Source organism: Echinops telfairi, unplaced genomic scaffold (assembly GCF_000313985.2).
Source record: "Echinops telfairi isolate 266 unplaced genomic scaffold, ASM31398v2 ScPeMD7_7409;HRSCAF=8447, whole genome shotgun sequence".
Lineage (NCBI taxonomy): Eukaryota > Metazoa > Chordata > Mammalia > Afrosoricida > Tenrecidae > Echinops > Echinops telfairi.
In genome coordinates, this window is record NW_022111309.1 from 2,302,069 (window position 1) to 2,315,498 (window position 13,430).

General features: G+C 44.9%; 1 protein-coding gene across 1 annotated transcript in view; it reads left to right on the forward strand.

Moving 5' to 3' along the window:
• Positions 1–13,430, forward strand: part of IGF1R (insulin like growth factor 1 receptor) — a 257,169-nt gene that overhangs the window by 121,503 nt on the left and 122,236 nt on the right. The gene's annotated exons all lie outside the window — the stretch shown is intronic.

Here is a 13,430-nt window from a genome sequence, read left to right on the forward strand (position 1 = left end):
CACACCTCTGCATACGGAAAGCCTCCCTTTGCTCTTGCAATAGAAGGCGCACACACCTCTGCATACGGAAAGCCTCCCTTTGCCCTTGCAATAGGCTTTTCTGAGTATTGCCAAGCCTCAATTCACCAAGTCCCTGGGTGGTACCAATGGTAAGGCTGCTCTCCTGCTGACCTAATGGCTGCAGGTTGGAGTCCACCCCAAAATGAAAGGTTTCCTAATCTAATTCTAACCATGACAGCTGGTTGCTAATGCAGTGACATACTTTGGTCTTCACTTGGTATGTAAATACATGTTCATTTACATACCTTTTCATCTTGATGGACAACAGCTAGAGTAATACTGTTTATTTCAGATCCATGCTTTATGCAAGCACTAATACAAAAGCCACATGGACACTCTAGGTTATAAGAAAGTTAAATAGATCAACGAGACAGACTTGCTCAAAGCGAGAACAAAACAAATCAGAAATTGTTAAGGAGAACTATCAAGTCCGCAAAAGTGTGCAGAACAACTTTCAGTTTGAGAAGCCCCATTACGCTGTGCTAAAGGGGGTACCTGGCTTTTAAATCCGCGTGTTGGCTTCTATGCATCCTTCACATTGGTTTTACAACTTTCATCAGTAACCACTCTCTTTAGCCCTACTCGTTGGAATTAGTTGTTTCTGGCCTACGTTGGGCTTGTATCATAAATGGTAACCTTGCTAGAAGTGTGTACAAGGTAATAGTAAGTAGACTATGAATGTAGGTGAATGAAACAATCACAACTGCATCATAACTGGGCCCATTCTTGGATGGATTTTGGGTTTATAGCCATTGTGATAGGGTGGGAAGGAGGGAAAGATGGTTTGCCAGGTAGTTGACTTAGGGTATAACCCTGTAGGACAGAGTAGAACTGCCCCTTTGGAGCCTGTGGGGTTCCAGAGCTGTACCGCTAGATGGGAGTCAAACGCCTCACCTTCCCTGATGAGTGGCGTGTGGTTTGGAGCTGCTCGTTTTGGTACTAGCACACAAAGCTCCACGGCTCCACGACCCTTCCGTACATACGATAGCAAGGCAGAGAAATGAGACAGTACTTTCTGACATTGGTGAGTGGTGAGCAGGGGACTGATACATTAGTGAAAATAAGTCTGAAGTCACTCAGCCACTCCTGTGTTGACATATTTGCGTGATTTGATCTCTGCAAGGATTTTTCAGGCATAAAATACTTGGAGCTAAGGAGTCTTGACTGGAAGTGTTAAAAGGCATACAGGAATTATCTTCTGGCCCATGTAGCTGCTCACACATGTACACACACACTTATATTCATAGCTGCATCTTGATTCTGACTTCAGGCAAGCTCCTACCCCTCCTCAAGTGATTAGATTACAGAGGCTTTATGCAGTGCTCTCAATATCTGCAGACCATGTTGCAAATATGAACTGTGCTGTAAATAACTAATCCTTGGCTGGCACGTCTGGGCAGAGAATACCAATGAGATGACAAGGGAAGAGCTTCTTAGATGGTCTGCATAGAGGGCAAGGGTCCACAGGCCAAGTCTCTGAGCACAGGCACTCGTCCATCGGTGTCCACTCTGGCAAGGGGCAGTTGGGTGCAAGGTAGGTGTTCTGGCTTGTTTTCAGTCTCAGGTGGCTGTGTGTGTTTGGTCCGTGTCACTACATTTCCTGTATCCTGATACAATTTTAGTGCGATAGGAGTTACTCTTTCACGAGATCCAAATGAGATCGTCCTTAACTCAGAACATGGACTATATTTCCAGTCATTGCCAACCAGTGCTGCTCTAATTCCATGCTGGCGAGTCCCTGGGTTTCCCACTAGTTTGGGTTTGTAAAGCCTTCACATTTAGGGTTTTGTTTAATATGCTAGACCCGTTGGGAAGCCTTTTCCTTGGAGCTGAGTGCTAGAAGGAAATAATGTTACACTGGATGTTTGGTGGATGCTCGCTCGTTCATGACTTCACTGTATGGCTCACTCACTGTATGGCTCACTCACTGTATGGCGTGATCACTCACTGTATGGCGTGATCACTCACTGTATGGAAGATGGAGATGGAAATGGAAGATTGAGAAAATCAGATGGAGCAAATCATTTTCCAAAGGGGGAAGGAATGGTCTGAACTTCTGGTAGCCACATTGTTAAAGTAAAAATAGTCAAGTTCGGTCAGATAAATGAAAACAAATTATTTTTTGACAAAGTTAGAAACGTTCTCTGGGTTTTAGAATGTCATGAGACCCTGGGGTAGGACTGCATGCACATGCTTGACATTTGATCGTTTCCAAAGCTTTAAAACAGACTTCCAGGATTTTTGTTTAAGCTGATCAAGTCAGCGTAATGAGGGCACAGCAGCCACCTTTTACCCGTCTTCGGTTCCCTTCCGGGTGCTGTGACGCAATAATGACCCATTGCAGTTGTGATTGAAAGGTTTATTCCCCTGTTTTTTGTGGTGTCAACCTGGCCGAGGAAAACAAAGGGCGCTAGCCACTAATCACTGCCTAAGACATAACTTTTTCCTCGTCTTCTAAAATGACTTGGTCCCGTGAGACCCTGAAGTTCCTGCAAAGGGGGGGGGGGCGGGGGCTGAAATACTAACAGTGTTCAATTAAACAAGTGATGTCACTCTGAGCCAGTTGCAGTAGTTGGTATCATGTGTCTGGCAGCTACTTCAAATGCACACAAAATAAGAAAACAAGAGTAAGTAATAGTTTAAGCCATCTTCTACTCTCATTCCCCATCTCTTCCCCAACCAGCAGCCAACTGCTAAAGAACAGATGCAGAACAGTTATTCCACCGGGTCTAGTCATCCTTGGGTGATGCATCTTAACACTTACTAGGTTTTGGCAAAGCATTAAGACTAATTCATATGTTAAAAAAGAAAAAAAAAAAGACTAATTCATAACTTGTTTTATTTTTTTGTCTTCCCAATATGGCCAAGCCCACTCTGTCTTGAGTGAGAGATGAGAATATGGCCAGTTTTATTTCAGTGAAGGTGCTGAGCCCACACAGGCATGTCCATGTGACACTTGTCCAGGCGACATGCCCATAATCTAAGGTGGCCAGACGTCCCACTTTTGGCGGGGCAGTCCCGATTTTGGGCGTTTTTTAAAAAGTCTCGATTTTTGGAAAGAATGCACAACAAGCTAGGGAACAGTCTATTTGGTCCATATAGACCAAATTTTTAATCAAGAACACCCCCCACCCCCACCCCCGTCAATGGTGTCCCGCTTTAAATGTGGTCACCTTACCGTACTTGTAAACTGACCTTGACTGAGGTCAGCAACATGACTTTTGGGTTTCATTAACACAGAAGTTTCTGCAAAGTTTCTGTACATTTTGTGTCTGTGTGTGTGGTTGTTTATAATCCAGTCGTTAAAACACTCCCAAAAATGTTTTTTTTTACTCTGGCCCACCCCAGTTTACAAAAGCAAAACAACCACCACAAAAACTTAGTGAATTATGACTTTAAGAATACTCACATGGGGCTGGGGATAAGCATCATAAAACCAAGTAACATTGTTTGGAATTATATCCATCTTTTATCATCCCGTCATTCGTGAATGACAGTGGTTCTAAAAAATGAAAATAAGCATGGGGTTTCTCTTTCAAAAAGCAACAACAACATTTGCATTAGCATGTTGTAGTGACTCTGAAAGGCAGTTGACTGCAGCCAAGAAGAAGTGAGGGAGAAACATGCTGACTGTCAGCAGTGCCCCTTAGCCCCTGCTGGGAGAGGGCACATGCTTGTGCCAGTAGACACACCCCTTGTTCTCTCCGTACTGCCCTCATTCTAACTGAGCAGGGCTCGCAAGGCATCCTGCTCCCTGTTCATCTCCTTCATGCCTTTCTGGACAAAGCATGAATCACTCTCGCAATCTCAGTATTGCTTACTCCGATGCCGTTTGCTGGTTGGTCTCCCTACTTTTAGTTTTTCTTGCCCCCCATTATGTAGGCACTCTACTGGTATAGTGGTATAGCCCTGTTGGGCTGCTAACTGCAAGGTCAGCAGTTTGAAACCACCAGCCGATCCATGGGTGAAAAGCGAGGATTTTTACTCCCACAAAGAATTAGTTTCAGAAAATCACAGGGGCAGTTCTACCCTGTCCTATAGGGTTGCTGTGAGTTAGTATCAACTCAATGGCAGTACGTTTTAGCTTTTTACCCTCTAGTGCAGAGGTTCTCAACGTGTGGGCCGCGACCCTTTTGGGGGGGTCGAATGACCCTTACACAGGGGTCGCCTGATTCATAACAGTAGAAAAATTACAGTTATGAAGTAGCAGTGAAAATAATTTTATGTTGTATGAGCCCCTAATAAAATAATTAAAATAATAATAATAATTTTATGGTTGTGGGGTCACCACAACATGAGGAACTGTATGAAAGGGTTGTGGCATTAGGAAGGTTGAGAACCACTGCTCTAGTGTGTTATATAAATTACTGCCAGCCTCCTGGATGTAGAACCTTGCTTTGGTTCCGAATCTCACCTGCTCAGCATAATTCCGAATTCTCCAAGCCATCTGTGATCTGCAGCTGGAACTGGTCCGCTTTGCCTTCCCCAGACACGCTTGCTGCCCCCAGAAGCATGGGCCATTAGAGTGGTTTTCTTTAGGTTCCCTAAAATTCTGCCCTTGTCTCCCACCCTTTAGTCATGCTTTCTCCTCCTTGACTGAAACCTCTTTCCAATGTTTGTTCTTCTCGTTCTTCGGGGACCTCATTCCCTAGAGAAGATCCCTCCCATCTCCAGCCCTTTATTCTGGTTACAGCCTGCAGCCAAGAGTGGTATGTACATTTCATGCTCACTTTCTACTCTAAAGGTTGTGAGCTCAAACTTAGCCAGGGGTGCGTTGGAAGGGAAGTCCCAAGTGTCTGCTTGCCCGAGTACAACCAAGAAAACTCTCTGGAGCATTCAACTCTGTACCGCGTGGGGTTGCCATGACTTGGAGCAAGTCTGTATCACTCCAGTGAAACGTGCTCATCGTGGTATGTTGTATTCTCTAATAACAAACGGTAGTCTGGGAGACTGCTCAGTGGTTCATGTACTGGCCAGTTCTCTAGGTTTGGGAGTTGATCAGACTCTACGGCAGGGGTCCTCAAACTATGGCCCGCTGGCCACATGTGGCTTGCCAGGTGTTTTTCCCCCTTTTGTTTTATTACTTCAAAATAAGATAATGTGTATATGCAGTGTGCATAGGAATTTGTTCATAGTTTTTTTAAACGATAGTCTGGCCCTCCAACGGGTCTGAGGGACAGTGAACTGGCCCCCCGTTTTAAAAGTGTGAGGACCCCTGCTCTACAGTGTTTATCAGCTGTGTGCCCCATTAGGCTCTCTGCATCGGTTTCTCTCTGTGGGAATAGATACCATAGTTGGAGCACGTGGAATATTTAGGGCAGTGCTGGTGTGTAATAACCAACTCAACTCAACTCGTGGCCACCCATGGGTGTCAGAACAGAACTGTGTGCCCCAGGGTTCCCCTGGCTATGGCATTTGGAAGCAGTTCACCGCACCTGTTTTCCGAGGAGCCGCTGGGTGAAAGTTAACCGTCAACCTTTTGGTTAGCAGCTGATGATGTTAACTGTTTGTACTGCTCAGCAAGCCCAGTATTAATACACGGCCCATAAACTAACTGGTCATTTTGAACTATTGAAAAGATGGACCCCCGAATCCCTACACCTAATTTTTTTTTGAACACCTATAGGTCCATGCGTACTTACTGTGTTTGGTGATCGTGAGCATACACCATACACCCGCAATAACCGAAATATTTTGAAACCAACCCAGTTGTGACAGCCACGCCTGGCAATCTAGGTAACAGTTTCTTTAGGGAGTGAACTTCAAGACTGAATGCTAGAACGTGTAAGCTGTATTATTCTGTTAATGTACACACTGCCCATGCTGCAATTTAAAGATTTTTAGAAAGCAATGTAAAAATGATGTACTGCTCTATAATTGCTTTCCTGAAAGCAGAATGATATTTATGTGAGCTGCAATGAAAGATGCAATGACTAGTTTATTGCTGGAGAGGATTTTCAAAGTGCATGGAATGACTAAAGCTTAAGTGCGGCAACTAGTCCACAGGAAGACGTATTTGGGTTATAAATCTGTAGACCTTTGGGATTTGTTTTCCTTCTCCTCTGACAGGTGGATGAAGATTTTTAAGTCCTTAGGCCCCACCGGGAAGAAGATTTAAGGCTCTAAGAGTATGTTGTATCTCTTTTAAATTTTTTATTGTTTATCAATGACATATACAAATGTTTTAGGGAAGTGTTTACTGTAACATTACCCACTTTAGATTAGTGCGGTTGTCTGGCAACCACTGTGATAAAGACGGAAGAGAGTGTTGTATTTTGTTGCTGACAAGTATATCCCCAATATGCTGGAGCAGCTGAATAGGCAGTAAAATATTGAGAGCTGCTCTGGGGGGCGGGGGGACCCTGCATGCACTCTCTGATGTGAGGATCATCAGTTGGGCAGCCTATGGGCTGCATAGGATTACATAGTCACCACAGTATATGAATAGCTTGGAAGAAAAGCAATCGTTTATTTTTAAGTATAAAGGCTCTTTTACCTTTAAGTCCCTAGAATAGCCTATTTCCTATTACAAGAGGCTAGTTAGCTAGCCTAACCTCTCCCAGCTGCAAACAAAATCTAAGAAGTAACAAATACACATGACAGTGAAAGCTAATGCCAGCATGTTCATATCTCTGCTTGGGGACTTCAGATAGACTGCTCACTCTGGGTAGGGGTGGGGGTGGGGGGACACAGACCACAGTGACAGAGGCACATGTAACCACCTCTGTTTGGAACCTGGGAGGAATCCCATCGTTGTGTCTGGACTATTGTCAATGTAGGATATGAATATATACCCCCAGCGCAATTCCAGTCAGATTTTCTCATCTAGATCACTTGGCTGCATGTAAGTGATGCCTAATAGGTCAACTAGGAAGTAGTTATGGGGGAAAAGGCAAAGCAAAATTTGATTCGAATGCTTTTAAGTGTCAGAACTTTGTAAATAGCCTTCTAAGGCAACTCATACTTGATTAATAATGGTCATTTAAACTGTTAGTAGCAATCAGAAGGGGTGGGGGTGAGGTGAATCTTCCTGTGATAATCTGAAAAAGCAGGGTTGCAAATAATTGTTTTTCTCCCCTCATCTTCACACCACATTCTTCTTGAAAGCTGGTTGATCAGGAATTGAATTTTCACTATTTATTGCCTGGCCTCGCAGATTCTGTGGGAGAAGTGATTTCAGAGAGGGCAGAGTGACCAGGAAAAAGCTCAGAGAGGAGAGCGGTGCTTCGGCACCCGGCCCTCCATGCCCCTTGGCATGAAGGTGGTGACTCCACTGTTTGTTCATGAACAAGACTTTCCCGATTTAAATCGAACCTACTGCCGTGCGAAAGATTCTGTTCATGGAGCAGTGCCCAACAGTGTTTCCAACGCAGGAAATCTGTAAGGGGGCATCTTTCTCCCAAGCAGCCGACCTTTCTTTCAGTAGCTAAGTGCTTTCACTACCGAACCACCAGGGCACTCTGGGGGTGGGGTTGTTTGTTTGTTTGTTTTCGTATCACCCTGTATTCTTGGGCTGAATGGTTCACAGTTAGACTTTCAGCTTCAAGAAGGACTTTGGGGCACTTCTTTTTGGCTTAAAATTCCCTAGACTCCCGGCAGAGCGCTGACTAGAGTTCAAGAACCCTGTGGCCCAGCCGTGTGAGTTCCGGTGCTTTAAGGTCCCTGTGAGCACGGGCTTTAGCCTTGGTTGCATGGGCGGCAGGGCTTCTTTGTGGCTTTGCTGTCTTGTACTTCTGACTGGGGGGATTCCAATGGCCCTGACGGAAAACAGAGCAAGCGAGGTGTGTCAGGTGTGTTTGACTCAGATTACCCTGGATCTTCCATTTCAGAGCTGTGACCATGTGCTTCTGCACCCAACTCCTTTGCAAAGTAATTAGTGATTTGTGACGAAACATTTGCAAACAAGAATAGAATTACTGTTTAAAGGAATCTAGAAATGCATATTTTCTGGTATTTATCCTAATGTATTAGCATTGCAGGTTTGTTTGTTTTTGCTTGTTTGGTTTTTTTCCTATGTTAAAGTCGGTTTTTCAACCCAGGAAATGCCTGCTCTATTCAGGACCCGCCCCTTGCCTCACAGGCTGACCATGTTTTTGTTACACACTGTCCAGTTGATTCTGACTCAAGGAAACATGGCCGTCCCCTCTGCCGTCCTCACAGTCCTCTAGAGTTGAGCTTGGTGTACCTGTGTGTCAGTTCATCTCACTGAGTGTCCTCAACCCCTTGGCTGACCCACCCTTCACCAAGCGCGATGTCCCCCGCGAGCGAGACTGTGCCTCCAGTGATGTGTCCAAAACACGCGACAAAGCTTTGCTATCTTCACGCCCAGAGACTCCACTATGTGAACTTGTTGGTATTGGAACTACTCGAGAACAACTACTTTCAAGCTCTTAGAAGCACTTAGTTACAATTGTTGGGCTAATTGCACTTTATTCTTATTCATGAACATTAGCCCCCCCTTCCCCCACCCAGGGCTTCTTAAGATATTGCAGCTTGTCATTGTAAGTCCTTACAAGTAGAAAAACTTCACTAATTAAAAAGTAATCACCAATTCAGACTGTTGTTCAAGTTAGTCATTTTACCACCAAGTCCAGTGTAAAGGGCTTTTTACTACGTTTTTTGTGAGCAATAATTTTTCTTATAAAATAAAATAAAGCTCCTGTTTCCCTTTGCCAGATTCTTTCTTCCTGATGAGAGCAGCTCCTTCAGTGGGGTGCGTGCCAGGGAAGACACCTTCTCACGGAGCCTATTACCCTCCACCATGGCGGCAGCCATCGCTGCCTCAGAAAGAGGCACTTGGACCAGCGTCCCCAGCTTCCCACCACACATCCGCTGGGACAGCTGCCTGACATCCCACACTAGCATGTGAACCGCTCCGCCTATTGGCTCTCCGAGCCCGTCCGCGTAAGGGACTGCACAGCGGTGCCCTGGCCTACACTCAGAACTTAGAGCTCTGTCATTAATTACCAAATTCTGTTGATTATTTCCTACGTAGGTGCTTTCCCTTTGTTCTCTCCCCACCGTGTCTCAGAATTCTCACTTGAATTTCCTGCACTTCCGACTTCGTCTTGCCGCCACCTGCCAGCTTAACATGCCTTCGCATGGACGCTACTCCCATGGGAGCGTTGGACCCTGTTACCAACTCGAGGCCCCAGACCCTGCCTTCCACCTTACGTAAAGCCCTGGCCCACCCCAGGCACAGGGCGAAGCCATTTACGGCTCTCTCTAACTCTTTTATGACCAATTGTTGCTGTTAACTTTTTGGCTCTCTCTAACTCTTTTATGACCAATTGTTGTTGTTAACTTTTTGTCGCTGGGTGTGTTTTTAGTAACAGAAAGTATGCTGAAACCAAGGGGGTAAACTTGGGGAGCTTAGGAACAGATTTTGACACATTTTTCCCAAGTGGGCTCTGGTGGCAGGTAGGACTAGTGCTTGTCTCTGCCAGGCAGCAGCATATACTACACTGGGATGGATAGTCACTTCCCAAGAAACCCGAGAGACGGGAATGTTGGTGGGTGGTCATTACACGTGTCCCACAGGCCACAAAATAGTTAGCTGTCACATGCTGCTCTCTCTTCACGCTCCCATTTGTCCCTGCCCTTTTCTTTCGACTTTCAGAGATTCTTCCCGCCGGCTTCCAGAACTCACAAGCTGCTTTGTCTTCTGGCACTCTGCTGAGGTTGTTAGAAACTTTTGGTTTGGCTCCTGGCACAATGCAGTGGAATGATGATGGGTTGTGGATCGACTGTTGTGGTCCATGGGGTTTCTTGGTCTGGCTTTTGAAAATAGATTGCCCGGCTTTTCTTCTTAATCTATGTTAATCTGAAAGCTCTGCTGAAACCGGTTTAGCCACATGCCATCCTGCACTGTCAGAGAGGCAGGGGCTATGGCTTTGCCTGAGTTGCATTGGCTGGTCTTCAAACCCAGGCCCTCCGGGTGGAAGGCGAAGATTCTATCACTTCTCTCCCCAACCCCCCAGATCTTTACTTGTATTAATTTATAATGTATTAATTGTAGTAATGTATAATGATATATACGATAATTATACATAGGTTCCATGTGCTCATGAAGATTTTAAACTAGAGGATAGGGATTGTATCTTAAACATTACCAGGTAAACACACATCTAAACAGTCCTTCAGCTCCAGCTGTGCTTGTGAGTACAGGAACCACATAGGTTTTATTCACACCTGGTTGGGCTCCAGCACCTAGCAGGAGTCCTGGCACATTCTAGGGTTTTCTTATATATTTAAACGAATGACTCAGTGAGTGGGCAACGACAAGAATGGAACATTTATAAAACTTATCACAATTAAGTTATCTCTTAGATGCTTGGCCTCCTGACAAATTAACTGTGACATGATCTGGATATTTTATTTCTACCTAGCCCTGAAAGATTAAAGACAATCCTTTTACAGATGTATGTTCACATATCTTTGTGAATATGAATTAACTACTGAAACCTTGATTGCCTTTCTTGAGTGCACCGTCAGCACTGGAAGAGCACATTTAAGTTGGGTGGCTTGCCTAATGAAGCGCTAGGCACCTGTCTATTCTCTTGAAAGACACAGTTAATTACCTTATGCTCAATTGAAATATAAGAATTGTCTTCCAAAACTGTGTTTACTTACTGTGTCTCTTAAAAACAAAAACAAACAAACTGATGTGATGCAAGCCATGGCTTACAAAATTTATGGCACATTTACTGGTTCCCTGTGCTCAAAGCTTTTGAAACCGTTTTCTCATTGCAAATAGGACTGCTATCAATTTAATGACTTCCTGCAGGAGCCTTACCTGTGCATCTGAACGCTAGGGTTGCAGCCCTGGGACTGACCAAGAGTAGCCATTAGTAGGAAGAGAAGGCAGAAACAGCCTCCCAGCCCCTCCCCACAATTTAAAACTATCAGCGAGTAGCCAGTCACTTTGGCTGGAAGAGTCCACTGATGCCCTTGCCTGAAACTCAGTAAAATCATATGATGTCGCAGATCACAAAAACAGAAGCTGTTTTGTTCATCCCAAGAGATGACATAGCAAGGGGATAGATGCTCTTTGCATTAGGAAAATTTGATTTGTGGCAAACAGGTCAAATAATAGGAAAAGGTTGCAGCTTTTGGAAATAAGTCACGGCAGGGTTGAAGCTGGCGTGGGGTGACTGCTGGATGCAGCTGGGATCAGGGATCAACTGGCTCCCGGCGCCTCTTGGACCTTCACTTCTGTGTAAGGAAGCCCTGCCTTGGGATCTGCATTCTGTCCATTGATTAGGGCTGCGTGTTCTGCTAAGTCTAAATTTGAGCAGGTATGTTTGTGTTGGACTGTAGCCAAATAAACATGGATTGTGAGGGTGGTATAAATTATTCTGAATTTCAAATGTTCTCAATCATTCCTCTTTACTCCATCCCAAGAGGTTCCCTTCCCACCCCCACCTGCCACGTTCTTCCTCCATGCCCGTTTCAGTTTGAATTTCATCTCTGTAGTATCAGTGGCACCCAAGATGGTAGAAGCCATCAAGGAGATGGAACCAAACTGGCAACTTTGTTGTGGGTGTGCGTCAGGACCAGGTTTGTGTGCTGTTTTGTGTCGGTTGCTTTGTATTTTCAAATCAGTACTACAAAGATTTTCTGCAGTGTCACTTGGTCTTCCCTCGTGGTGGTATCTTTCATAACCACAGTCCAGTGAGCAAAACCCAGGAATTAACTTTGCTGCAACACTTTAACTGAGCTATAGACTCCATTTGGGTTTCCCAGGTTTTTTCTTTCTTTCTTTTTTAATCATTTTATTAGGGGCTCATACAACTCTTATCACAATCCATACATACATCAATTGTGTAAAATGCATTTGGACATTCATTGCCCTCATCATTCTCAAAATATTTCCTCTCCACTTAAGCCCCTGGCATTAGGTCCTCATTTTCCCCCTCCCTCCCTGCTCCCCCGCTCCCTCATGAGCCCTTGATAATTTATAAATTGTTGTTTTGTCATATCTTGCCCTGTCCGACGTCTCCCTTCACCCCCTTTTCCGTTGTCCATCCCCCAGGGAGGAGGTCACATACAGTTTCTTGTAACCGGTTCCCTCTTTCCTACCCACTCTCCCTCCACCTTCCCAGTATCGCCACTCACACCACTGGTCCTGTAGGGCTCATCCGCCCTGGATTCCCTGTATTTCCAGTTCCTATCTATGCCAGTGTACATCCTCTGGTCTAGCCAGACTTGCAAAGTAGAATTCGTGTCATGATAGTGGGAGCGGGGAGGAGATAAAACACCAGTGTACATCGAAAGAATTCACCAAGAGAGAAATAAGAGAGTCCACGGACTGGGAAAACATCTTTAGCAATGACACATCAGACAAAGGCCTTATTACTAAAATCTACAATACTCTGCTAGCTTCCAAAAAGAAAAAAACGAATTGCCCACTTGAGAGGTGGGCAAAGGACTTGAACAGAAGCTTCACAGAGGCAGAAATCCGAATGGCCAACAAACATATGAGAAAATGTTCCCGATCTTTAGCCATGAGAGGTTTTTTCGTAGTGTCTCTTTTTCCATCGCAAGACTCCTCGTTGTGTGTGTTTGTTTCGTCTACTCGGTGCCCTGTTGTCCATGATGGTTCCTCCGTTTTTGTCTTCTTGTTCCTGCCTTGGCACATTTGAAGATAGCCACTCAGTCATTTTGTAGTGTCCCTCAATTTTAATTTCTCTGATGCCATAATTAGACCTTTCTACTTCCCTAGAGTCCAGTTCCTTTCTGGATGCTCTGTCTTCTTCAGCACATCTCTCATGGCCATATTAGGTCAGTATGTCTCACGACCGAGGACACTGACCACGGCCACTTGATTTACGTGGCATCCGTCAGATGTGTCCACCGAAAATCCACGCTTTCCTTTGTGTAACTGAAGTCGTGGGGGAGATGTTTTCGGACTACAAATCCCCTGCTTCTCATGCTTGTCTCCAGCATGTCCGTGTTCTCTGGCGTTCAGACCCGCTCCAACAGCACGTGTGTGTTTCCCACATGCGAGTGTTCCGTAAGGAAGAGCTGCTGCTTCTCCCGGTTATCTTTCCCGCTTCTTTTTCCCTGGTAACTTTCTCTGTGCCTGAGGGTGGTTTACAAGGAATGTGAGATCTTTTAAATGCTAAATGGAAACACTCGACTGAACCCCAAAGAACCCCAAGGGCCTTAAGAGCTGCCTTGGCTAAGCGTCTCATGTGGATCCATGGGACACTTTCAAGTATTGTCATGACTTGAAGAGTTTTCTGAGAAATGGTTGTCTTATCATTACTTGATAGTTAGACTTTATTTAGTATGGCACTGTGGAACATCTGTGGGGCTCACCTCTATTGGGAAGCGCTTAAATGTTTGCTTTTACCCTTTTTATTTTC